We start from the raw sequence: 25,789 nt of genomic DNA, 5'->3' as shown, positions 1-25,789 counted from the left end.
CCTCTGTCTACGATCAGGAAGGAAAACATCTAGAATGGCATAGAGACCAATATGGTGGATCTAATGATACCAGCCTCTATCCATCATAGTCAAATCTAAAACCACATTTGAAACCCGGCAGATTTGTGCTCGATCTTGCCTTAGAGAAGCACCGGATCATGTTGGGTGTCAGGGCGTCAAGGTGACCAGTGCATCAAATCATACTCACTGGTGTCTAGAAGGATGTCTTGGAGCTAGAACCTCACATCCAATCATCTGTCTCACAGAGAGCCTCACCTGCTGATGACAAATTGCATCATTAATGAAAACATGGACTTTGTTCCCCTCACCCAGAGAAGGCTTAAATAGCTGTTGATTGTTTGGATGTGGTTATTGATAAGCCCGTTGTAATAACAACAGAATTATAGCCTGATTGATTTTTACATGGATCGAGACTCAATTGGCCAACCTGGTTGGTGGCAATAAGATGTAATGCTATCGAGTAAAGATATTGTACATGTAATACTAAACAATATTTTTGTTTTGTTCCTGCACAAATATCAGTGGTCCATCAGGTGTGCAATTATTTTTCTGACCTCATAAGTCGGATGAACTTCAAATTTCTCACACAGTTCAGTGACTACAAAACACCCACTGTAACTTAAGTGTGTTTAGCCAAATCACTTTGACATTTGGTACACATCTTCAGGGGACTGACAGCATATGTCTGTAGAATTTGAGCAAGATTGGTTGAAAAACATGGATGCCATCAAGCAAAACGCAAAATTTGACCCATAGGTGGCACTGAAAATGCCATTTATAGTCATGTCAACAAATGAGGACAACCCATGGGAGCAACCATTTCATTTCAGAGTTATGTGCTATTGCTGATGATTACACTAAGCATTTTATTTGGGCAGCAGTCAAAAAGAAGGTTTGCTTGCAGCGATGAAGTAATTCAAACAAATCCACTTAATTAATTTTAAATGTTTGGCATTGAAAGTCCCAGGTGCTATTTACTATCATAATGGTTGCTTTTGTAGTGCAGCTGGGCAACTGTAGATTGCATTTTGGCTAACCGAGGACATCTGGGGGAAAAGCACATGGGATCTTTGATTTATTCATTTTCTGTATTTGGGAATTATAGCTTTGAGTTTGAACAAAACATGTCCACGTTCGTGTGTTGGCCTCACTGTTAGGATATTGAGGGTTTCAATCGACCTTTGGCCATCTCTCTGGGGTATGTAGTAAGCATGCAAGGGTTTAGTCTGTGTGTGACTCTTATAGACTCTAAATTGTTTGTAGGTAGGACCAGGGCCGTTGACATTTTTGGCTGGGCCCCGGGACAAAATAATCTGTTGGTCACAAAAAAGCCAAGGAAAGGATGACTGACAAGTTGTGACTTGAAGTTCAGGCATGTGCTTTAGTAGGAAATGTGGCCGCCGCCACCTCCGCCACCTCCGCCACCTCCGCCACCTCCGCCACCTCCGCCACCTCCGCCACCTCCGCCACCTCCGCCACCTCCGCCACCCCCAAAATATATTACTGGACTGATTTTTGTCTGATGTATGCCAAATTAATTTGTCCCCGTGAGGCAAAACAACCCACACGGCATTAGGAGTGAATCGATTTTATCAGAACCTCCTAGCCTGTAGCTATGTATTGACAAGTTTCCTTTTGGAGGAGGTGTGCTGGAGAGGCAGCTGCTCTACATATTCCTACATCGATACTGTATGTACTGTATCGATGGGCCTATTACAATTTTCTACTAAATTCCTGTTAAACATACTGCATGTTTTGCTCGAGGGTAGACCAGACCAAAGAAAAAGTTGAGGATGACAGCCAGAATTTGGCATCCTGTCATGGTTATTTGAGGCTTTGTCGTAAAGATGACAGACGTAGAAGTATAAAATGCAGCCTCCTGCACCTATTTCCAAGCAGATGGCTACTGAAATAAGCATTCTGTTCATTTCGGTTACACATTCAAAACCACATCGATTTTATCCTGATGCACTTTCATTGTGCAAAATAAAAAGGATCATCTGCTGCCTTTGTTGCATTTAAACCTTTATGTCCAAAAATGAACACTGAATCTATTATTTTTGCAAAACATACTTGGGAGGAGGTTATTGTGTGATTCTATTGAGAAGTCTGTGGACAAAATGCTGAATGAGTGAGAAAAATATATGGACTTTATATTAAAAGTGGATGGTGTATTGAATTTGTTGCAAGCAGGAAGCCTACGACGACAATTCTTTCATTTCGGCATGTTCTTGGCTTGTTGTGGCCATCCATTCATCCATTCATTCATTTTCTACCGCTTATCCTCACAAGGGTTGCAGGGGTGCTGGAGCCTATCCCAGCTGTCTTCGGAAGAGAGGCGGAGTGCACCCTGGACGGGTCGTCAGCCAATCACAGGGCACATATAGACAAACAACCATTCACACTCACATTCATACCTATGGACAATTTAGAGTAACCAATTAATCTAGCATGTACCCAGTTTCTTTAAAATTTTTAGTGGGCCAGTTGCACATTTACTGATGCATGAACAGGTTTTGTTACTAAATAACAGATAACTATTCAGCAACGTCCTGGGCCCAATAGCAAGCAAGATCAATGTTATTCAATGCAAGATCAATGCAGTACCGGGAAGTGACAGGCCACCACATTTGGACATTCCTCAAGGCCCCATCAGAACTTGCTTATCGCCCCATCATCACATCAGACTGGCCACAGACTCACTGGGGACAGAGGGTATTCAAGTGCGCGTTCTGATTTAAAAAGAGTAGGGTTTGACCTTAACATAGACTTGCTGTCTTTTTTTTTTAAGCTGAGCAAAGTTCAGCTTTGGAAAAGGGTAATCTACAAATAAAGAGACAGGAAACTGTTCAAAAAAGGAGAAAGCGGAAAGCAGCTGACTTGACTTCAAAGCAGACCTGGTTTGAAATGCTTGCCCTTAGTCTTGTGGTTCCTGCAGAGAGATAACCAGGCGTAGCTCTAAACACTCCGAGACAGACTCTTATCCCTCTGGCTTAATGTCCTTGCAGGGTGAGAGTAATGCATAGAGATGGATAGCCCAGACTGCTCCCTCCACACCAGGGTCCCTAGCTTGTGAGATTGCATGCCTGATACTATCCTCCATCTCTCGGCCTGTGACAACCAAACGGCATACCACCCCCCTCCCAAACACACCACCTGCGAAACCTCTTGGATCGATGCGGCTCACCGATGTACCGTCCATCAAATCCATGGCCTAGGCAATACACCGCCTACCCGTAAGGAGGGATGGGGCACATACACACAACAAGGGCTTAGCGGTTACTGAAACCGATCACTCAATCTGGCTCCAAACGATGAGCATTCACTCTGTGCCAACCTTTTCTCTGGCTGACCTCTCTCTCTTTACTTCTTTACTCACATCCTTGACATGTCATGATCAAATGGGTGCTTTTAGAGTTCAGCAGTTGACCCGGAGTCCAGGAGCCCTCCCCCATTCCATCACATCCTCTCCTGCATTCTTTAATCACTCTAACCCTCCATCAACTCCTTTGCTCTGTCAACAAATCTGATCATTTCTCTTCCACTCAGGACAGGATAGACTTAATAGCATTCAACCTCGGTCATCACCCAGCTCAACCCCCTATGCCCTCTCAAATGTTGACTGATTGGCTGAGAAGGCAGTGTCGAAAAAGTGTGCGTAGCCTTGAGAAATTCCAAAAAGTCTGGAAAAGGATCGGCTGATTTATATTTGGGGTGAGAAGCGTCACCTCCCACTGCTTCCGAGGGACACGAGGTTGAGTCACTCGGAAGCTGACTTCTCCCTGTCGGCAGGCTAGAGGGAGGTTCTGGGCATGCTGGGCATCACTGGTCTCTGGTCAGTTTATAGTCAGTTGTAGTTGATTTGAATTGCATTTTGAAGTACATTGAATAAAACTGAAATAGTACAAAGTGTTCTTTTAGGTGGGTTTTAGGAGATATGGTCTTTAACTCTTGATCAGCCTTTCTTTTTAGAACCCCCTTAAGATCTAACAGTACAAATTGTAAACTCTTGCAATTTTTCAACCGTTTCTAAAACTTTGTTCAGGTATATACGTATATCATTTTTATTTCCAAAATACTACACTGATATTGACAACATCATATAAAAATATTTATGGTTTTGTCCTAAAAATTAATTTTGTTTCAATTTTTCTGGAAGATCGTCATATATACATTATAATTATGGCCATTCTTGTACATATGGTGTTTGCACAAAAAAGCTGACCTTGACTCTACCAAGACATCTTTCCCACAACACATGCTGCTTACTCTGAAGACGTGGCATATACTGTAGTTTTTCTATAGACAACAGTCATTTTATTTGAATATAATGACCTATGTTACTGTTAGATACAATTACAGTGGCAAAAAAGACAAGTCAATGCAACACCTTGCTTTATGAGTTCATAAGGCTAATAAAACAAGCTGCATTTCGGGCCACTTGAAAACCTGGTGTGTGGCGGTGTAAAAATGCAGAGCTCAGTGTTAGCAATAAACGAGATATTCATTGTAAATCTTCAGCAGCCAGTGAAGCAATAAACATCCCCAAACACAATCAGCTGCTTCTTTGCTGCTGCCTGCACATCTGTTTTTTTCCCCCTCTCTTGGACTGAGACAGAGTGAAACTAGAATTACTACCGTGTTGTCGGATGTCTCTGCCAACCCATCAAAGTGTACTTTACATTCATGTCATCCAGAATCTATAATATATGTACTGAAGACTCTGAGGGAATGTAATTACATGAATTAAATATAACCCTCTGGTCCTTCTCGGAAAGTATCTTTGCAAAACTTTATTAAATCAGTCGTCCATTGACATTTTGGCTAACCTAGTGCTCATCCTACATGCAGATTCATTGTCTGCTGTCTGATTCCCGATATGAGAAGATACACAACATATAGATAATCCCATAAAAGGACACATCCACTAGGTCATGTCATAAAGCAACAGTGCCAGGGCAAAGAAGACTGATGAAGTGAGAACTCGATGAAGGTGAGCGCATACCATCTGTGCCACCTGCAATTTTTCACCTCACTGATCCACAACGCGTTGACCCTACAACTCCTTCTCTCTCCATCTGTAATACCCCCGCTTGGAGGGCCATACCACTGTACTTTGCATGCATTGGACTTATTTCTGCTAGTCAGTCAGCCAGTGTAATTTCTCAGCTTGTCACAAGATGCACTTACTCAGCACTGAATACATCTGAAAGGACTTTTATAATAGAGGTTTACAAGTGATTGTCTAGATAAAAAGCCTACAAGAGACATGTTTGAAAAGAAAGTGGGGAGAGACGTCATGGGTGACCTTAGTGTCAAATCTGTGGCCTGCAATCAGTGATGCAATCATCCCTTGGGGTGACGATGGAGACAGCCCCCCAAGGAAGGCAGTGAGATATCTGAAGACTAAACCTGTCGAGGAAGTCCTGAGAGATGAAGATGCCAAATGACGAAGACAGAGTTCTAATCCTGGAGGTATTTTTAGTGGCCCTAAAGGGGAAATGCCCAATATCAGAGAAGTTTGTCTCAACAAAAACAGGTCCCAAATTTGAAGTGTGGTTTTTTTGTATTTAACCAAGCCAGCAGCTTTCTAGACAGCACTCCTGCCACCATATCTCCTGAATGCAGCATCTATGGACATTATTATTAGTCATAACGTTGATTCCGAAGTGGACCAATTTACCAATAGCACACAAACAACACTTATGCAACAAATATGCTTTGCAGAATGATATTATTTGTACAGGATTTAAAAATGATGGGCTTGCTGCAGTTTATCATCAAGGAACAAAAAAGTCAGTTTCCCTAAAGAAGAGGTTGTCCCTTTTCTTCTCTCCAGTCCACAAAGGTTTGGTGAAAATTGTCTTTGTCTATGTAAAAAAAAAAAAAAATGACTGCGAATAACAAGCACTTACTTGACCGATAATCAACCACTTACTAAGCTCCAAACTGTCATTCTTCAACCTTGTCTGCCTTTAGAACCCTCCCGTCATTAACCCTGCAGCACTATTTTAATAGCAATGTGAATTCAATATGCCTCCTGTCCTTGCTATTGTATGTTTGAGTGGATATAAATGATCACATAGTGAGAGGAAAGTGGACTGATCGGAAGACAAAGTTTCTTTAGTTGTGTTTTTTTTCATAAACTGAGTCAGTAATCACATTTGCTTTTCTGGCTCTGCAGGTGGTTTTGCAACACAAATCCAAATACAGTCAAATTGAAGAGAGGTCATATCATTTATCCTTTGTCAACCTCAGGCAGCTAATTATTTATCACTTCAGTACAGTAATTGCATGGAAGCCATATCTTGCACTTGTATTTTTTTTTTTTACTTTTTTTTAACCTTTACAAGTTGGCTTTGTTTCAATCTACATCAAAAGCACACTGTTTTACCTAAGGGTGAACTGCAACAAATGAGGTTCAACATAAAGAAATAGTATGGAATTATACCAGAAGACGTTTTTGAAGTGCAGATGAGAAGTACGTTTGATCGCTGAGCCCTCAACAGAATATAAGTTGGTCTCAGGAGGAAATAAAATTCTGATACTGTATATCATTAGTGGTCATTGAAATAGCATTGATGGAATTGCATCCATTTGGTCATCAAAGGTGGCAATAATTCATAACAAAAAAGTTTATTGCACGTTTTCACAATTCCCCCAAATAAATGCTACAAATGTTACAAAGCCAGAGCATCCAAAAAAACAGCATGTAGCTAAATTCTCAAGGTTATTCTCATACCTTTAGTTTTTTCCCTCCAGTGGAATAATTGACTCTTAAATGAGGTATAACCATGATTCATGTGAGAAGAGAATACATAATCCTAGCATCCCAGTGGAGATTTATGGCACGATACGGACCAACTGATGGCCATTTTATCTGATTGAATGTCATGCAAAGTACTCCATCAAGTCAAGCTCAATCAGTCACAGCCTGTCCAGGCGACGATGACAGCAGCTTTGTCCATCTGATACTCTTAAAGGGAAGTTATGGCATGCCAAGCTGGGTAAACGATGGGCGACTAAATCTCACCCACTTCCGAACATGCACAAAACAGACGGTGGGAATCACAATGTGCACAGTCCCATATTTTGAAATCAACGTTATTTTCGGTCGTGTGTGCATGGCAAAAGTATCCCTAAAATCTTGCAATTGATTATGTGATTACACTCCCAAGAGTGTACATACAATAGTTTTTTTTAATTGAAATGATTAGCAATTTCTTGACATCATGTAAGAGTCATCGTCTGTTCGACTTTCAATTTTGTCATCAAAAAGTAGGTTGGAATCCATATTTTACGGCTTTTAGGACGTTCATCTTTGGATGAACTGTACCTGTGTAACGTTTGATGGCAAGGCTATGGCGCCACCACGGTATCTAATTCAGAATCCTGTCCTCTCATAGTCCAGGCATTGTACTTCTCATGTTGGGATAGCAATTCAACTGCAGCTTAAAGACTCTGTCATCTGGGTCGCTCATTGAAATGATGAGGTTGTTATACCCCTTCACTTAGAAGCGCCATTTAGATATATCTAAAAACTCTTACATCGAAACTACAGCTTTCACATCAAACTGTAATTTCTTATGGCAGCACCTCTCTGCAACGATTGGTCTGATTCACACAGCCTGGCCTTAGTTGATCTCCTTATCTCCTCACTTCCCTTCTTGGCTAGCGCTTCGTGTGCTCTTTCGGGACATATGCCCCCCCTCCAAATAGTATCCATAATGAATATGTCTCCCGAGAAGCACATTCCCACTGCTATCGGAGAACTCATTATCATGCCAAACCAATGTGATCTTCTTTGCTGATAAAAATAATTTGAATAAATGTTTCAGGTTACGTATAACAAGCTGACCACCTGGAGGGGGGGATTGGGGTGCTACTGCACATCCAGGTTTTGTGTTCACAGCCATCAGGGACTCAGGGGGAATATTGCGGCGCTTGATGTATTTTTTTTGTGGATTATGTGAAAAAGTTGAAAAGCGTGTTGAGAGTGGACTTAATTGGATTTTGCAAAATGCTGACCAAAGTGTCCATTTAGGAGGAGTCTGATCTGAAGATGAGAGTTCTGACAAGTTTCTTCCCTGCAGTCATGGGTTCTTGTAAGGTTTGACTGCCTTGGTGAGTCTGCTTCTCAAATAGTGGGGTGAGGGGGTGGATAGGCGTGAACTGTCGAGGGAGGCGTGAGAGGCAGGGAATATTTTCAATATTGGCTGCCAACATGTACAAATTTTGAGTACTGATAATTAAATTTGACTCTTGAATATTTGTGTCAGTCTAAAGTGTCATTAACCTGCGTACTGTTGATGCGCCATATTATGGCCTCTGCCTGCTAAGACTGCAGAAGATTTTGCTCCTTACTCGCTGTCCTTGAACAGAAAACAATATGTAATAGTTATTTTCAGTAGTGATAAAGAAATGATGTATAAGAAAAAGCATTTTTGGCGTCACTGCCTTAGACTTGAGAACTAGCACATACAATAAAATAAGAAGAAAACAAAACCAGGTCTGTATGAGTACAGGTAAATAATATCTTCCCAAAGTGGGGTACGTGTACCCCGAGGGCAGGAATTGGCAACCTTTACTATGAAAAGAGCCATTTTACCCCCTTGCCCACGAAAGAAAAATAGCCTGGAGCCGCAAAACATACGTTTAAAACAACAACGTCTTATAAACTGTAACAAGAGAATACAACAAATAGAAGTGCAGTGAGCGTGCATGTATAATGGATGCCAACTCGTATATTATCATGGTATCATCTTGGTTAAATCTCACTACCTGAGGGAGGGAATTTTGGGTATCAAAGTAGTTCCGATCACCTTTCAGAATTACTGTAAAATTAACCACTTAATTATGTTCAATATTTCAAGTTAATTAGGATAAAAAGGTATATTTAGTAGGGGTACATGGCTTCAGGTCATGTGTGTGAAGGGGTACTAAAGGAGTACTAAAGGGGGAACCATGGAGGTAAGGGAAACAATGTGCAAAGGTATATCTGAACAGTCCATAAAGAAAATGTAATACAGTTGATGTTTATGTGTGAGCAATGAATGGCAGCAAGTGATGATAACAGGATGGTAACATTTACCAACTTCCACTTCCTACAAATCTAACTTTAAGTGAAATATAGCCAAGCTGCAAAATCTAAAGCCATCAATTTTAGATGCTGTCCGACTGTACCGCTTGGTTATCCCCCACCCCCCACGCACACTTTCCATGATTGAGGGGAGACAAGATAATATCCCTCTTTTCATGCACTATTGGGGACGAGTGCTGCTTGGCTAGACCCTTGACTCCCCCTGTATTAAAAAAAAAAAACAAAACTATTACAGACTAAGAGTAGTTTGTCTTCAACTTCAGTAACATCTGTGGCGACATCTCTCAATCACAACTCCCTATTTCATTTAATAGATGTCTTTCTAGTTGGTCGCAGATGGCTGGAAAAGCGAGCCAATATAAGGCAAACCTAAAATGTCTTTGTGGCTTGTATAAATCAGCTTGTGTAAATCAGCATCAAGAAACCCTGACTGTCACTTTTTGCCACAAATGGAAGAATATAATTTTTATCCTTTTAATATCGACCTATAAAATAAAAAATGGTGTTTGAAAATGAACGTCTGGCAATAATATTTTAAGAGGATGATTTTGTAAGGCAGGGGTTTCCAAAAGTATTTCAACTTTCTTTTTTCATTTTCATTTTGGAATTTTATGTCTACATTCCTATTAATATTTTGAGCCAGTAAGCATTTTCAAGCATTAAAATGGCTACAACTAATATAAGCATTCAGTTGCTGTGAATAATATGTAGTATTAATATTATTACTAGTATTACTGTAATGTTCACCACAACAACAGGCTTTTATTGCAAGTTTAATTTACCCGACAACGGGCACAATAATCCCTAAAAGACATGGGCTTCTGTTTCTGGAGTAACCCATCCCAAATTAAACTCAACTCTGAACCCCCAACATCACTTCCTGTTCGGCCTTCACTCAGCTCCCCTCACGAGCACGTTTGTAGTGACACGCACAAGTATCAGTTTTATTTATGTTTTATATGACTTATTGTGTCTACTATATTGGGTAATACCAGTGTAAATAGGACTATAGGGGTGCTATTTTATGTCTAGAGGGCTCTAATGTTCTGACTATGAAAATATTATGTTTATGAATAGGATAAATAGGATTTCTGAAAAGGAATCCCATATTTCAAAGGGTCTAGAACTAATTAGCCAATATAAACAGGACATTACTGTACAAGCAATATTACTTTTCATTGATAATGGCAGCATCATGATACAGGATTCTGAAATAACTGCTATATGGCGAAAAATCATATACAATACAGTACATCACTGAGTATCTGATTTACCTTTAAAATAGAGCAACAGCCTGGACTGTATTACAAAATTCAATTTATTCCCTTGTTGACTTTTAAACTTGCGCCCACATTTTGCAATGACACCTCTCAGACGCTAATGAAATAATCCTCCCAAATGATACCAAACTGCATAATAAAAGAGTTTAACTTTGAAACTTCTATCACCGCCTGAGTCAAAGTAGCAAAGGAGGAAGGTTTCTGTGTTTTATTGGCATAGCACCAATCCACCCCCTCCTCCACCCGAGTTGATACAGAGCCATCAATTCCATTAAGTACTGGCCCGAATCACCAAACCAAAGCTCCCCTTCAGAATATGTCTCTGAGCATGATAAGATTTAGTGAGGAAATTGTCTTGTAAATCACGATCTGTCACCAGCTCAAACTTTGCCTGTCCACCTTTTCCCCCGGTGATGACTCCAGACAGCTCTTCTTTGAGACTTAATTACCGACCGTGGTACTCCTCAGATAAAGTAATCTCTTACGGGGAATTAAGCCTGTCACCATAAAAAGCAAAAATGGGAAGCTGAGCAAATGTGGAACATAACATAATGATTTCTTCAAATGTTAGAAATAACACTTGCACGAGCACTTTCGATAATATTTCCTTTATGATTTCCCTGAGGTCCCATTTAAACTTATCTAATAATGAGTGTGGCACAATAGTTTCACTTTTATTGCCTTTCTGAACTGCAAGGCAGAATTTTTTTGACCGTGTTTATACGTTACAAACCTAACTGAAAATCAACTTGTTCGATTTCTTTGTACAATGATAAAACTTTGGTACAGATGCAGATCATAGGTACAGGAATCAACTTCGACCTTTACTCATTTTTTTCCATTTTTGCTGTTATTGTTTCATTGTCAAAATATTACAATATTATATTACATATAATGTAATAAATATTACATTATATATTATATTATTTTCATGCAATTGGGTGGCGACCAGTCCAGGGTGCAAGCACACCCCAGCACCCCTATTGAGGACAAGCAGTATAGAAAATGGATGAATGGATTTCATCCTTTGGGACATATTCCCAAAATATTTAGACTTTATTCCAATAAGAGTGTAACATTAACCACAAAAAACAAAACAAAAAATGCCCCCCCCCACCCAATTTTTTTTTGTTTGGAATAGAAATAAAGAAATTGCATTTTTTATTCATATCTCACTTTTACTGATCATATTTTTACTAATATAACAATGCTATTTTCATACAATTTTGACTTTTATGATTAAATTTTGGACATCCCGTTGGAGAGAGTTATTTCCCAAATTTTTAATTTAATTAATCCATCTTTTTAACGATTTAATGATTTGCAGTGCATGGTAAAGATGATCAACACCTGCCATGGTTCCCATTAGGCAAGCTGACCAAGACGTAACTTCATTTGGATTCATGCACATGCCCCGGATCAAGTATGTTGACATATTTTACCACACAAACGAGAATCTCTGCTCATGCTGTTCAGCTGTAATTTAAGGTAAGATGATAAGTTAATTAGGTCACATCCCTTTGGAATCACTGATGCTAATGCAAGCTCCCATGCTAATTCTTCAAATTGCTGTCGGCTTATTTCTTTGGAAAGATCATGTTAACACCAGACAATTTCAGAGGGAAAGTCAGAGAGCTGCAAACATAATATGGTGTATCCTCCAAGGACCATGAAGTCTTCAATTGCACTCCCTCACAGTGTTGATAAAATCCCACTGCTATTGTTTTCAGGCAATTTTGTCCTCTCATAAGTATCTAGTAACAGTAGTCTAGTCTAACAGTAGTCTCATTACGCTAAGCCAGTAATAATTTACACAGTAAATACAGTTGAACCTTGGTCAGCCTCATGAATCCGTTACAGTTATGAAATTATTTCTGCGAGCTTGAGTCCTTCAGTCAGGAAATGCTAAATTGTACTTGCTTTAAGGCACCCAGTGCCAAAAATAGACATTTTATGTGCAATTGTTTGTGTCCATCTGCTATTTGCCAATAGGCATCTACGGTAATACATATGACGAGCAAATAGATCCAGAAATAAGAATTTAGATTTGCAGCGATGGGTATGGGTTACATACAATAGCTGCTCACTTCAACTCTGAAATAGCTCTCAAAGTTTGCTGTCAAATTATACAATGAGATAAGAGATGTCAGGGGTGGATGCAGAAAATGGTGTTTCCATATTGTACAACTGCAAAATTGCAACATAAATTGAAGTTTGATAATCTTTGTTGCAAGTAGTCTTGAGTTTATTCTCAATTTTAGGAATACATAATGCATTTGCTTAATATGCTGCATTTGTTTGGTCATTTTTTTCTGTTCCATCCCATTTTGCAGCCGGTGAGCCCATCTTTAATTATTGAAATTAAACTGAAGGTTAAAAACAACCCCACAAACATACTGAATTATGATGCAGACATTCAGTGCTGTATGCTTGATGCATTCTTCTCACACGCTAATTCTACCATTCTCTCTCTGTCTGTCAAATCATCAGCAATCCTTGCCTATGATTGTAGTACTCATTCTCCAGATGAGCTGTCAATTCTAGTCATTGTGCAACGCGGCTACAAATCACTGCAAGAGAGAAAAGTAGGGAGATAGCACACTGCGCTGTATACCTACATTGATTTGCCACAACCTGCACAATCAAAATGCTCTGTTTTGAAGCAATACATCAACTGGTTCCCTGCCAGGACTCAATTGTCGAAATATCTATGAGGAATCAGTGAGCATAATAATTCCCAAATGTTTAATTCACCAAGTTCAGCAGAGTTGAGCCTTGGCAAGGACAGCAAAATGTTGTTTTAAACAGACTGCCTGCCACAGAGTTTGGGTCATCAGTGTGGTCATTAAGCAGACCGTAATGGGCCATGAGAGAGGCTGTTTTGCTCTGGCATGGAGCCGGCCGACCTGCAGATCACACCACCATTACCAGCTTAACGGATCGCGCGATTATGTCTCTGATGGAGGGGAACAAGACAAGTTCTGGAGGAAAGCGAAAATACTCCTGTTGTGCTGCAAAGTTGCACACAGTGATGAAGTTGTTACTATAAATCATCTTAGCATCCGGTGCACATGAGATATTACATGCATTGCTTCTTCTATGTTTATAAGTATGTTTTCTCATTATTATTTGATGTAATACATAAAAAATCATGTCTGCACCATACATGTGATAGGTATCGGTATCTGTCGATTTCACTCCTGCAGCATAAAACCCTGATCGGAGCATCCCCCTTTGACGGCTAACTCGTTTACTCAAGCTTATTAGAATTCAATTAGCGACAACAGCAAAATGTGATAAACGATCCACTTTAATGTTCTGTAGCAGAACGGAATTCATCTTGCTTCCTATTTTAAAATTAAGTCAGAGTGATTGATTTTGCATGTCAGCGGGAGAGACATTCAGGGGTGGAATGATTTTTTTTTCCACCATGCCCTTGTATTGTGACCTTTTGTCCAATTCATCAATTACTCCACTTCTCTTTTTTTTTTAAACTCATTTATACAGACTCCAGGGAAAAACAGAACAGACTGTCTCTGTGCATACACATGATGACATCTGAATTGAATTATTTGAAATGATTTAAAGGAACAGAAGATGAGTTTTGTATTTGGCATCTGCAGCCTTGGCCTTTGTGATGCATATTAATTGACACACAACACTCATCATTCTGCATTCAATGAAGTCTTTGATATTTATAAAGCTCACCTCCACTAAATAAGCAAATCATTTAGCTGCTAATGCCCAAGCTCTTTAATGCTTTCTTTGGCAGAGGATATTTTCTCTCTCTTGAGGAACCTTGGCTGTGATGTCAGCTGCGTGGCAATTTGTGTGTTCAACATCAAGGACATTGAGGCTGCTTTATCATTTTCTAAATTCCATAAAAGAGGGCAAATTGCATCCTCAAATTGAAGTTTTTTTTATTGAAGGAAAACAGCGATATTAAACCTCATGTGGGGGTTTATACTTTCAGCCCTTGAAACGACATGGCTTGACACTAGAGGGCTCACATGCTTTGTCAAAGAGAGGTGTACCGAGGGCTTTGTTACAAATCTCTTGCTAACACACAGATGTCTGTCCAATGTATTTTTGATAGTGTTTTATTGTGCCAAAACAGTTTGTTTATAGCCTACAGCCAACAATGCACGGTGTATGCAGAAAGTTAATTCTTAACCAAAGACAGTCAGTCTCTCATGATGCATGCATGATGAGGACACAACAGGAAGGGAGATTTGAATTTTTTTTTTTCCCAGAGTTTTTTGTTCTACACTCAATAAAAATGTATGAACGTTTGTTTTTGCTGCTATTTTTCACAAGCCAAAAGATCTACAACTTTCTCTGTGCACGTTTGACATAGGCTGGCCACAATAAAAGGCCACCCCAAAATGTTTCTCTAAAGGCGTTTCAGATAATTTGGCAGTGCATCCATCCTGCTTCATTACCGTAGACCATGTGTAACCACACCAGTGCAGGACCTCCATTTCCAGCATCTTCACCTCCAAGTCTGAGACCAGTTACCAGGACAACCGCTGCAACAATCGGTTTGCAAAACCAAATAATTCCATCACAAACTGTCACAAACCATCTTAGGGGAGCGTATCTGCTTGCTTGTCATCCTCATCGTGATCTCCACCTGACTGCAGTTTGAGGTCATAACCCACTTGAGCGTGCAAATGCTCACATTCGATGGCATCAGGTATTTTTGTAGGAGGTGTTATGATATGGGCAAAAGAAAAATTGTTGTGTTTCTATTTTTGTTGAGTATACGGGTGCAAATCGATATCCTGATGTGTAGGCTTCCTTAAATGTGTAAGCTGCAGAGTCGATCCAATGGCAGTGGTGTGGGTGCGAGCCATAGCTAACTAAGCAGCTGGTCTTCCCCTGTGGGAGTCATTAGCAGTGAAGCTCATCCTTTTGTTACACAACCCAGTTTGTGTCCCTCACCCCTCAGCCCAGACCCCGAGGCCCTTCGTGTTCTCCTGCACACCTGGCTTTCCCTTTCCCCCATCTCAGTTTCTTTGGCTCCCATGACTGATTAATTTTACACTGGGCTCGACAAATAGGATCGTGAGAAATTTTATTTTATTAGCAGAATTGGAGAGACTAGTCAACCATTTTTGCAAGAGTTATTTTAAAAAGTTTCAACATTGTACGATTTTTAATTGGGTGCACTCATCTTTCTATGAGTGGGTCAAAGACAGTGTCATGTCTATGAGGAGGTTTTTGTTAATGACGACAAGAGAATCCAGAGCTTCAAAAGTGACTATTCAACCAAAAAAACAAAAATAAATGGCAAACGAGGCATGATATGATAGATTTTTCTTATTTCCTGTGCTCATAAACAGGCCTTTAGGGACCCGTATTATCATCATCATTAAAAAGTCAATTGGGCAAAATATTTTCTCTTCCGTTTTGACAAAAGGGAATGGAACGGAAACAAAAGCATCAATCCGCTTTTATTACAAAAGACACCATGTTTTCCTTGAATTCCCTGCATCCTTGATCAATATATACAAGCTAATGTGCCTGCTGCAGTCATTCCACTGGGAGAGTCGCTTGTACAAAAGCTTCCCCCTCACATCTCCCAAATCGCAGCATGGCAGCAAGACTAGAGCTGGCTTTTCTTCATACACAAAGACCCCCCAACTATCCTGCCTTGGCCCAGAAACATGTCTGCTCAGCCAGCCTCTTACCAGCCAAAAAGACCCCCCTCATGGCGGCTCAGATTTGACCAAATCTATATTTACCTCTCCTGTATGCCTCGAATATATGAGACAGAACATTATGTATAATTGATCCCCAGGGTGGGAAGCTTGAGACAAAATAATAAATCTTTCCTGTCAATCGACTTACAGTTGTTGTGGCTCTCAATTGGGCAATATTAACTTCATTTCTCGCCCGTGTCATATCTACTGCACTTCACCTGGGAATATGGAGGATTAAAGACTAAAGTCATCTCTCACAGGATTCAAAGAGAGAACAGTGAGTAAATTAAGTCTGAGGAAATTTGAATGAATTTAGTCAGTGGGTCACGTCTAGAACCAATTAAAGTCAATAAATGAGGGCTTATTGTACTGTAATTTCTCCTGTAATTTCTGCAGGGTTTCCTAAACTTTTTAGGTCTAATCCAATGAAAATGTATGCGATGGTATTGTCATTAATACCTAGATTACTGGACGTACCATTTATTTCCCAATGGCGTACTTTGTTATTGACTTAGCAGCATTCCCAATCCTAACAATGAAGCACAGTTTTTTACAGAGACCCCCCCCCCCCCCCCCCCCAACCAACCACCCCACACCTACTTTTTTTTTTTTTAATGCTCTTCCATTTGACACCATTGATTATGGTCCTTCCTGGGCTAGACATCCCGCAGGTCTTTGAGGAGGTGTTACGAATCTCCACCTATGGACTTCATGCCCTATTGCTGAAAATATGATATCGATCATCAGCTCCAGATGAACTGCCAGATGGTTAAAAAAATGAAGTGAACATACTGTAAGGACTGGAGGTTCTGCCCTCGGGTTGGACAGTGATGCATTAGCAAGAACGTGTTATATAGAAAAAGTTTGAAGATTTCAATTCTTTTTAAAGATGTTACTGTAATATATGTCCCTTGAGCTTGTTGTACTGCTATATGTGAAAACAAATTCATTTCCACACTCGTTTGCTCCACTTTTGAGAGAAGAGGTGCTCAAGCGAATGGTTAGAGATTCTCTAGATGTCATGAATGGATGATATTTTGGCACATTTAGATCCAGTGTATTAGCTCAGTGCATTTCCAGTCTAATAGTTTCTCATAGAATGCTCACATAGCACAATCAGAGTTGCGCAACACTTACATACGTATGCTTTATGGAAAAATACTGGAAGAGGCAAACACACAGATGCATTGTTCTCAGTCACACAAGCTTAAATCTCACTTCTACACAAGCTTATGTTTCAATTTCACTTTTCCACATCTTACTACCCTTGGAGCTCTACCAACTATCCATCAGATATTCTGTTAAAATGTGATTATAACCATAGCACTGCAGCTATTTTGTGATTGTAAAAAAATCAAATGGATATACCAGTTCTCCACTCCACTCATAATAGTCCATTACTTGCCTCTCTGCTTGAGGCCATCCTAAAACTTATCCTCTCAATTCTCCATCCATTCCGCTGTATTATATTAAGCCAGAGTGTGTGAGGTGTGTAAAATAAGCTTGTGTAGTGTGCTTCATGTTTGAAAAGAAGATAAGAAAAGGAAAGCAGAATACCCATCATGTGTGTTGGAAGATACAGACAATTCTGGAGGTATCTACATGGTCTGGAAGGATACTATTTGTCAAAGAAAGATTGAATACATTTGTAGTTAAAAGTCTGCATGATAATTTCATACATATGTTAATTATATCTTTGCCATCTGCAGATACGTAACCGTTCCTACAAACCCAGAAATGATATCTCAAGCATCTAAGATGTGGAAGAAAATTCATGCATGAGAATGCGTCTCACTTAAGATGTTCTCGGGTGTGAACACTAAGTCAAGGATCGCTCCATTTAGATCATTTAGACTTGATAAAACCACTTTCCGGCAGTAATCTTAAAATGGAAATTCAGTTTGAAGTCACTCTTTTAAAGCACAAATCGTTAGCCATTATCTTCACAACAGATTTCCCCTTATTTGGGATTGATCCTCCCTGCCAAAAGTGCATTACAAGTAAAGTCAGCAGGTATTCAAAGCAATTCTGCAGCCAAAGATTTTGTGCATATGACATTTAACAATGACACGTGTTGTTGAACTAATGCTATGTTTTGGGTGAGAGCTATGATGCAACTGCACAATAGAAGCTTTGGTGCAATTTTAAGCCAAAAAAAACGTCCACAAGGTGGCATAAGTGCATTTTATAACCGTTTGACATGCTTCTTTCCCACTGAAATCCAAGCTCTGCAACAAGCATGAAGTGAAATGACATCTCGGTGTCTAGCGCATAGGAGTGTATATATGTATACACTGTATATAATACATGGATGTTTGTAATTGACTCTTAACTACATCATTCCCTGACACATTTCAGTTTTGCTTGAGCAGATGCAAACTGACTGATAAATAATTGAGCTGTCTATTGAATTTAACTTAACATGGCTCAGAAAAGGAGCAAACCCTTTACAAAACCATTTACACAAACCTTCTCTTATCGGGGCGAGTGTTGAATCGTTGCATGCTCTTCACGTTAGCAGTGATATGAATGGGGATGTGCTGCAGTTACCCTCATCTAGCCTGCACCACCGGCCTTGCCTTTCATTCATCAGTGTGATTAAATGAGAGACATTCACCACAGATTTGTTAATTTATCAAAACCACACGTTGTGTAAGGTAGCGATTATATTCATCTCATTCTGGGGGGAAATTTGCTTGGGCTTGCATGAAACAGGTAAAACAGGTATGCGTTAGAGATTAGATATATAAGACATATTAGAAACATCTCAGTACTGCACCACTGCAACCGCAATCATATATATATACACATATTAACACGTTTTTCTTTGAAATAGTAAACAATGGTTGCTCAATGCTACCTTTGTCATGTTGCTCAAGACTTTCTTGATGGAGTTACAGAATGGGTAGCTCATTAGATTGAGTGGGCGCACCTAATGAAGTGTTCAGTGAATGTGGATGGAAAAGCCTGGAGTGTTTGCAGTGTAGGAAGAAGTACAATAGTGCAATTTAATCTCAACCATCAAAGCTGAAACACTAGTGAAAAAAAGCGGAGAGGAGAATATAAATAGTACGCGAGAGACTAATGGAGCTCATTTTAGGCAAGTATATGACCTACAGTATTTCAGAGAGAATCAAGGGTAATCAATTAAAAGCTCTTTTAGCAAAGGCATCTACTTTAATTACTCTGCAAAAGTGATTATTCTTTCACTTGCTACCTACCACCCAAGAATAGATATAATCTTTACAACATTAACATTTCTGGCTCTTGCCAAAGAGGAGAAGCCAGAGAAATGAAGCCAAAGTGGAGATATTCATCCTTACGAGCGTGTCTGTTTTTCTAATTAGCAATTAGGTTCTTAGCCAGCCCCTATGTTTACATCAGCATAATTGCATGACGCCAGCTTTTTAAAAAAATGCATGTAAACACCTTAATTAGATTGTGTTTGCCTGTTCAAGAATGATAATAACACATGTAGACTATGTGATCAATTATTGGCATGTTAGCCATTGTTCACTATGACTACACAGGAAGCTAAACAGCTAGTCAATCAGGGATGCCGTTGCTCTGTCAGCCAGTCTGAAGAAAACACTGCCCCCCAAGCATGATCTCATGAAATACTAACAAGTGAGCCACAAATTTACTTCTTAAGAAAGCAAAAAGGAGGCTAACCTTTTCACTCTATCACGTTGGACATTCCATGGCTGACTTCACAGTGTTAAAGTAATGTAATGTAAGGAAATGTCTCAATGGGGAGTCCAACTGTTTTAGTACAAGTAAAGGTACTGACTGTTGCTGGTGTGACTGAATGGCAGGTGACTTGTGGCGCTCTTCAACCCCACCATAGCCCTTCAGGTGTTGGGACCAGTATGTGCTGTCAGGACAAAAGCACCTGTCGAGCAGTAAGACAGCCTGTCTGACAGTCAACCAACTCTAATCCAGTCTCACAGGGAAGGGAGTCAGAAATGACTGGATGTGCTCACATAGCAAAGTGCTAGTGTGACTGTGTGCAATGTAGCCTACTCCATCTTGGAAGCGGGCTAAAGGTGACACACTATTTGGAATATTCGTTGTTTATCAACAGTTAATTGGTTCCAGATCCGACCGTGATAAGTGAATTCCCTTGCACTCGGATTCCTTATAATAATAATAATAATAATATATAATAATATATTCAATATATTCAATGTTAGAGCCTAGAAAATCAGTTTACTTCTTAATACACTTGAGAGCCCTGTAGACATTAAATAACACCCCTATATTCACCTCTATACTCATATTTCCCAATATAGTAGACAGAATAAAAGAAAATTAGCCACTTAATGACACAAATCTTGTGCTTGTATGTGTTGCCGTTAATGTGTTCCACTGGGTTTGTGTGTGTATCTTAATATTAAGATAAGATATGCCTTTATTGGCTCCACACGGGGAAATTACTACTGACACCTAGTGACTAGTTGGGGAAACTACATATCATCACGTCTGTCTTCAGTGCTTACATTTATATTTTTCTTCATTTAGCAATTTTTATGCTTGAAAATCAAGTTAGGTACATTTGTTTAGATATACACATTTTTTATTAGGAATTTGAGAGACCCTGCATAGTCCTTTTGGACCAGTAAAGCTGTCCCTTTCTTAACCCTCCCTTAAAAACCCAAAAACCCTCAACCATTTCCATCCCTTCTGGTTTTGGGTTGACTGAGTTCTCACTCCACCCACGATGGATTCATGAAAAAAAGCGCTTTAACTGCAGACTTTCAGCTCTCTTACAGCCATCGCCATCAAACCGGATGAGCACTCTGTGAGTCCGAAATGACTCGACAGATGGATTATATTCTTGTTTCCCACATCTCGCTGCAGGCGGGAGTATGCGATAAGGGCTAAGAAGTCTACAGTGGGCAGGGCCAAAATGAAGCTCTAAAAAAACAAAAAAAAAAGCTGACTAACTCTTCTGTAATGACCTTGCTTCAGTTTTGCATATGTTTGTTAAGTGGTGTGAATGCGGTGCAGGTTTAATTGCTTGTCAAATTCAATATGCTGGTCAATGGCCTGTGCATCCTTCAGGTTGCTTATAATTATTCTACATGCGTTTGGCCGACACGTGTGTCTGTCGTTATTAAAATCATAATCAGGAGGAATGAGCATCGCATGCATAAACAATGACTGATAATCAATTCAATCATCGTTTGCTGTTATGTATTCAAGATGAACGCTTAGCACATTTTCACATGAATCTGTCTGAGCAAACTTTTCCTTTGTGCTTAAATTGAAAACACCAAATGCTGATAAAGTAGCTTGCAGAAAGTCACTGAGAGTCTATAGTGTATGCTAATGCACATGGTGACATTAAGATGTACAGCCATCACATTAAATAAATAAACTTCCCTACATATTATTTTACATTTTTGGCTTTTTGGCCACTCTCCCATTCATTGCTCTGTAATGAATTCATATTTTTTCATCACATACTTTGGATGGTAAAAAGCCCGTTATTGACAGACATGTAATAAGCCCTTTCAAAGTGCTTTAGCTCATTAGTTTAGCTCCGAACCTGGTGGACTTCAGCACAACACAAATATTAGTCATGCATGCATGCACACCTGCACACACAATCTGTTGTGTATGTGGGGGTGTGTATGTTCCACAGTTGCTCTGTATAATCCTTGGCCTTTTACTGTCTACCCGTAGGTCTTGAAAAAATGTCAACCAAAAAAAGACGAGGGGGGAAACAGCTGTATACAGTTTGATTAGCTTGTTTTCATGCCGGCACAACACACACACACACGCACGCACACTTCAATACAGGCACAAAATACCCACAGAAGCCTGTGGAGTAAAGATAATTATTATAAAAGTGGCATAATTATATATTATTTTTACAATTCAAAATAATGCCGCCTCTCCAGGCTGCTTGTGGGTGAGCTGTCATTAAAACATAGTAAGCCAGTATAGATTATACAATCATAATTATATTAATGTGCATTGATAGTGGATTGACCCATGCTGACATGCTTTAAACACTGTTTATTCTCTTACTATGCACTATTGAATACAATGTATTGTACATATTAATTTCTATAATGTATTTTTATTTATTTATTACTGAATAATCCTTTTTGTTGCAAAACAGACATACACTCACTGGATACACCTGCACAATCCAAAGCAGGGTGGTCCAAAGTGTGGCCTGGGGGTACTAGGTACATTCTAAAAACATAATTTAACAATAAACTTAAAAAAAAAAACATTTTTCTTCAGTATGCGGCCCTTGGTAGAAAACATAGAAAACATTGGACACAGCTGATCCAAAATCTAAAATGGAGCTGTATCAAAACAGCTTGTTAAAACAAAGCTTGTAGTTTCAGTCCTATCTGTCAATCTGCAATTTGTTGAGGTAAACCGAATTGTACAGTGCTTTTATGAGTTTGGCAAAGCTCTGGCTAACTCATTATTTCACTACATGCAGCCTGCAGAACATAAAATGTTTGCCTATGTGGCCGAATCATCAGATTTGTGCAAACGTGTGCAGTAATGGCTGTAATGTTACTGCCATCAAATGGATTGTTACCTAAAAAGGCTGCAATTACCATACATTAATTACACTAATATATCTTCTAATGACTCAGCAGGTGTCTTCCTGCTTTTATGGAGTTCTGTGATGTTTCCACTGATTGCCTGTAAGAGGCATTGGGGGTTTTCGCTGCAGTAGCATTTTCATGTTATGACAGCATGTCAATAAGCCATTTGAAAGAACGTTTAGTCATTGTTAAATTCATATGATCCCAAACATATTTTTTATGTGTTTGTGTGCTTTGCCACTAATTTGACAAGTGGAATTGAACCCATGACCTTTCGCTTTGAAACAATCATTTATGAATTAAGATAAGACAGCATGACATAATAGGAGAAAGTAGTGTATCTCAACCCTTCAACAAATCCCCTACCGGCAGCAGCAGGGAAGGTCTGGGTCTATTACACATTGCCATGTGAATATTTAATGTGCAAACCGTGTAATGCAAATGTCACTTTTGTCACTTATTATGCCACATGCAGCGACGATCTCAGCAAGAGTAAAGCGTCAGTGCACTACAGTTGAAAGTGTTTTCACACAAATTACATTACAACTTGACACATGCACTCACTAGCCACAGCATAAGATATACCTGCACAGTCTAACGCATGGGGACGTGTGGCTTTGGGGACATGCAGTATTGGTATTTTCTACAATGGAGAAATAATATTAAACCAAAAAAATAAATAAACCAATGAAAAAGTAGAGCAAAAGGTAAAATGTGAATACAAAAACCTGAAATGTTGATAGTAATAACTAATAATAATAATAATAATAACTAATAATAATAATCAAAATGCACTTATTCTCACGAGGGTCGCGGCTATGCTGGAGCCGATCCCAACTGTCTTGGGGTGAGAAGCGGGGTACATCCAAAGACCCAAATTCCAAAGAAAGAACTTTCAAATCCATCTGGAAAAATTATTTCATAAACAGAAAGACAGGTTTTGGATTGGAACCAATATTTTCAGTAAAAATGCGCCCTCTAAAGTTGCAAGAACTTGGCAATTTGAACCGCTGTTGTACATGACGTCTCAAATTTTACAAGGTTTCAACTCAGTAAGCTTCAGAGGATTAACTCTATGCATGTTTTGCATGGGGGGGGGGGGGGGTCTTTTTGGCAACTGTAATTCAAAAAGCCGCCTACACTGCCATCTCAAGGACTGCGTAGCAGAGTGCCCTAATGTCACTCAATTTAATGGCCCAATGAAAAACTATGAAAGCAGGACATGAAAACAGGATGCTTGGTCACCCGATGCAAGCGTTCTCCCCTACGTGTTAATATTGCATTGTTGTATCCTTTTATGTTGGACAAGCACACGGTCACGGTACAGTATATTTTAAGTAAAAAGTGAATAGTAAGGACATTAGAAAACTACAGGACTGCAACAGGAATACTTCAGAAGTAAAATTGTTGAAAAATCATACATTATACAGTACTTGTGTATAGCTTGTAATGTTCTGTCTATGGCTACTACACAGTATACTGTTTGTTTTTTACTGCAGAAATACTATACCGGATATGCACCTCGAAATGGTCAACATGTTTTAAATACAGAGGATACACTAAAGTGGCATTGTGGGACAACATGAAGGGAACCTACTAGATGTTGGGTCGTGCTGCTGAAAATCATTGCCTCAAGGTGACGCTGTCTCTCGACTTCACATGGTCTCCAACCACAAAATCAACAGTATGCATTAGAATGAGGTCAACCTGTAAGAAATCAGGTACAATTTTATAATGTTAATTCTCACATTATGGAGAACACCCACGTGTGAAATGAAATTGCATTTTTGCATTTAAGAAGACTGTTACATACTATGTAATGCACTCTAGAGTGTTTCTATAGAGGTCAACTACATCACATTTTAATTGGCTATCATAAGGCCTGAACCACTTCAGCACTTACAGTATCTGCGCTGCCTTGCCAGCTCAAGAACCACAAGAGTTTGACCCATTCCCTCCACCCTTCCATTTTCTGTGCCCGGTGGAAAATGAATCTGTGGAGAGTTGGTAGCAGAGGTCACCGTGTGGTCACTGCCCTGCAGCGAAACAGTGCTAGATCCAATCTGCTGCCTGCTTTGTCACATTTGGAAAAGAAAGAACAATAACACAAAGGGAGTTGTTGGATGGTTGGGGAAACTGCATTTATACTGGATTGGAAATACAGTGCATTTACTCAGACCGATATAATAGTATGAAACTAATTTATTTGCTGGAAACTCACAATATGTGTGTTACATTGTATCTATAAATGGCTTGTTCACTTGCAGTGTTTAGGTGAGAAAAGAATAGTCATTTTGTGGCAAAATAAATTGATAGTTTATATAACGTTACGACCAAGTAAGAAAAGAAGGAAAGGGGTGATGAAATCAAATAATCAAATGGGTGTAGAAAATTCATTGATGCAGAAGAATAAAAGTTGTTTGAAATAAAAATAATTAAGTAAATAATAAAACTTAACTTTTATTATTAACTTTGATGGTTTTCAACATTATTGGCATACCAAGAGATCCTTTTTGTGTGTGTGTGTGTTCCGTCCAGCCATTAGGGCAGATAATATTGTTGATCTAAATGCCCTTACATGCTAAACAGGTTTGCTCTGTGTCAGGAAAGGTTTAAGCTACAATTTCCCTATACTATGAAATTTTATTTGCCGTTATTTGATGTTTTTGTTATGCGAATTTGGAGCGGCCGGACCGGAACAAGAAGAAACACAGACAAGAAGAAGAAGAGAAACTGGGGTGGGAGGGACAGTAGAGAGAGAGACACAAAAACAGCAGCAACAACAATAGTGACAAACAGGACTGCATCAGTTAAATGTCAATGATGGCTAAGGGTCACAATGGAGATGATATCACATACTAAGGAGATCCTACCTGAGATGTATTCCATACAGCACAGAGGAGGGGGTGCCATCATGATCTGGGGTGCTGTTTTCTTCAATGGAACAATGGAGCTTCTGGTTGTGCAGGGGTGTCAAACGGTAGGTGGCTTTGTGGAGATGTTGCAAGTGACTTTTTTCAAAGGGGCAATGCTGTGGTTCACACTGCCGGTCTGAGAAATGACATTTGGCGATGGCTGGCAAGGGAAATTGACAACAATTAACAT

The 25,789-nt window shown here is 39.5% G+C and overlaps 1 long non-coding RNA gene across 1 annotated transcript; it reads right to left on the bottom strand.

The window, feature by feature from the left end:
* Positions 1-208: 208 nt before the first annotated feature.
* On the bottom strand, positions 209-24,658 carry LOC131101830 (uncharacterized). Its single transcript, XR_009119322.1, has 3 exons — positions 24,588-24,658; positions 24,282-24,391; positions 209-279 (listed from the first exon to the last, which is right to left on the bottom strand). It is a non-coding gene; the product is annotated as an uncharacterized LOC131101830 (long non-coding RNA).
* Positions 24,659-25,789: the final 1,131 nt, after the last annotated feature.

The sequence above is a fragment of the Doryrhamphus excisus genome, chromosome 14, assembly GCF_030265055.1.
Source record: "Doryrhamphus excisus isolate RoL2022-K1 chromosome 14, RoL_Dexc_1.0, whole genome shotgun sequence".
Classification (NCBI taxonomy): domain Eukaryota; kingdom Metazoa; phylum Chordata; class Actinopteri; order Syngnathiformes; family Syngnathidae; genus Doryrhamphus; species Doryrhamphus excisus.
This window is presented reverse-complemented; position numbering and strand designations above follow the sequence as displayed.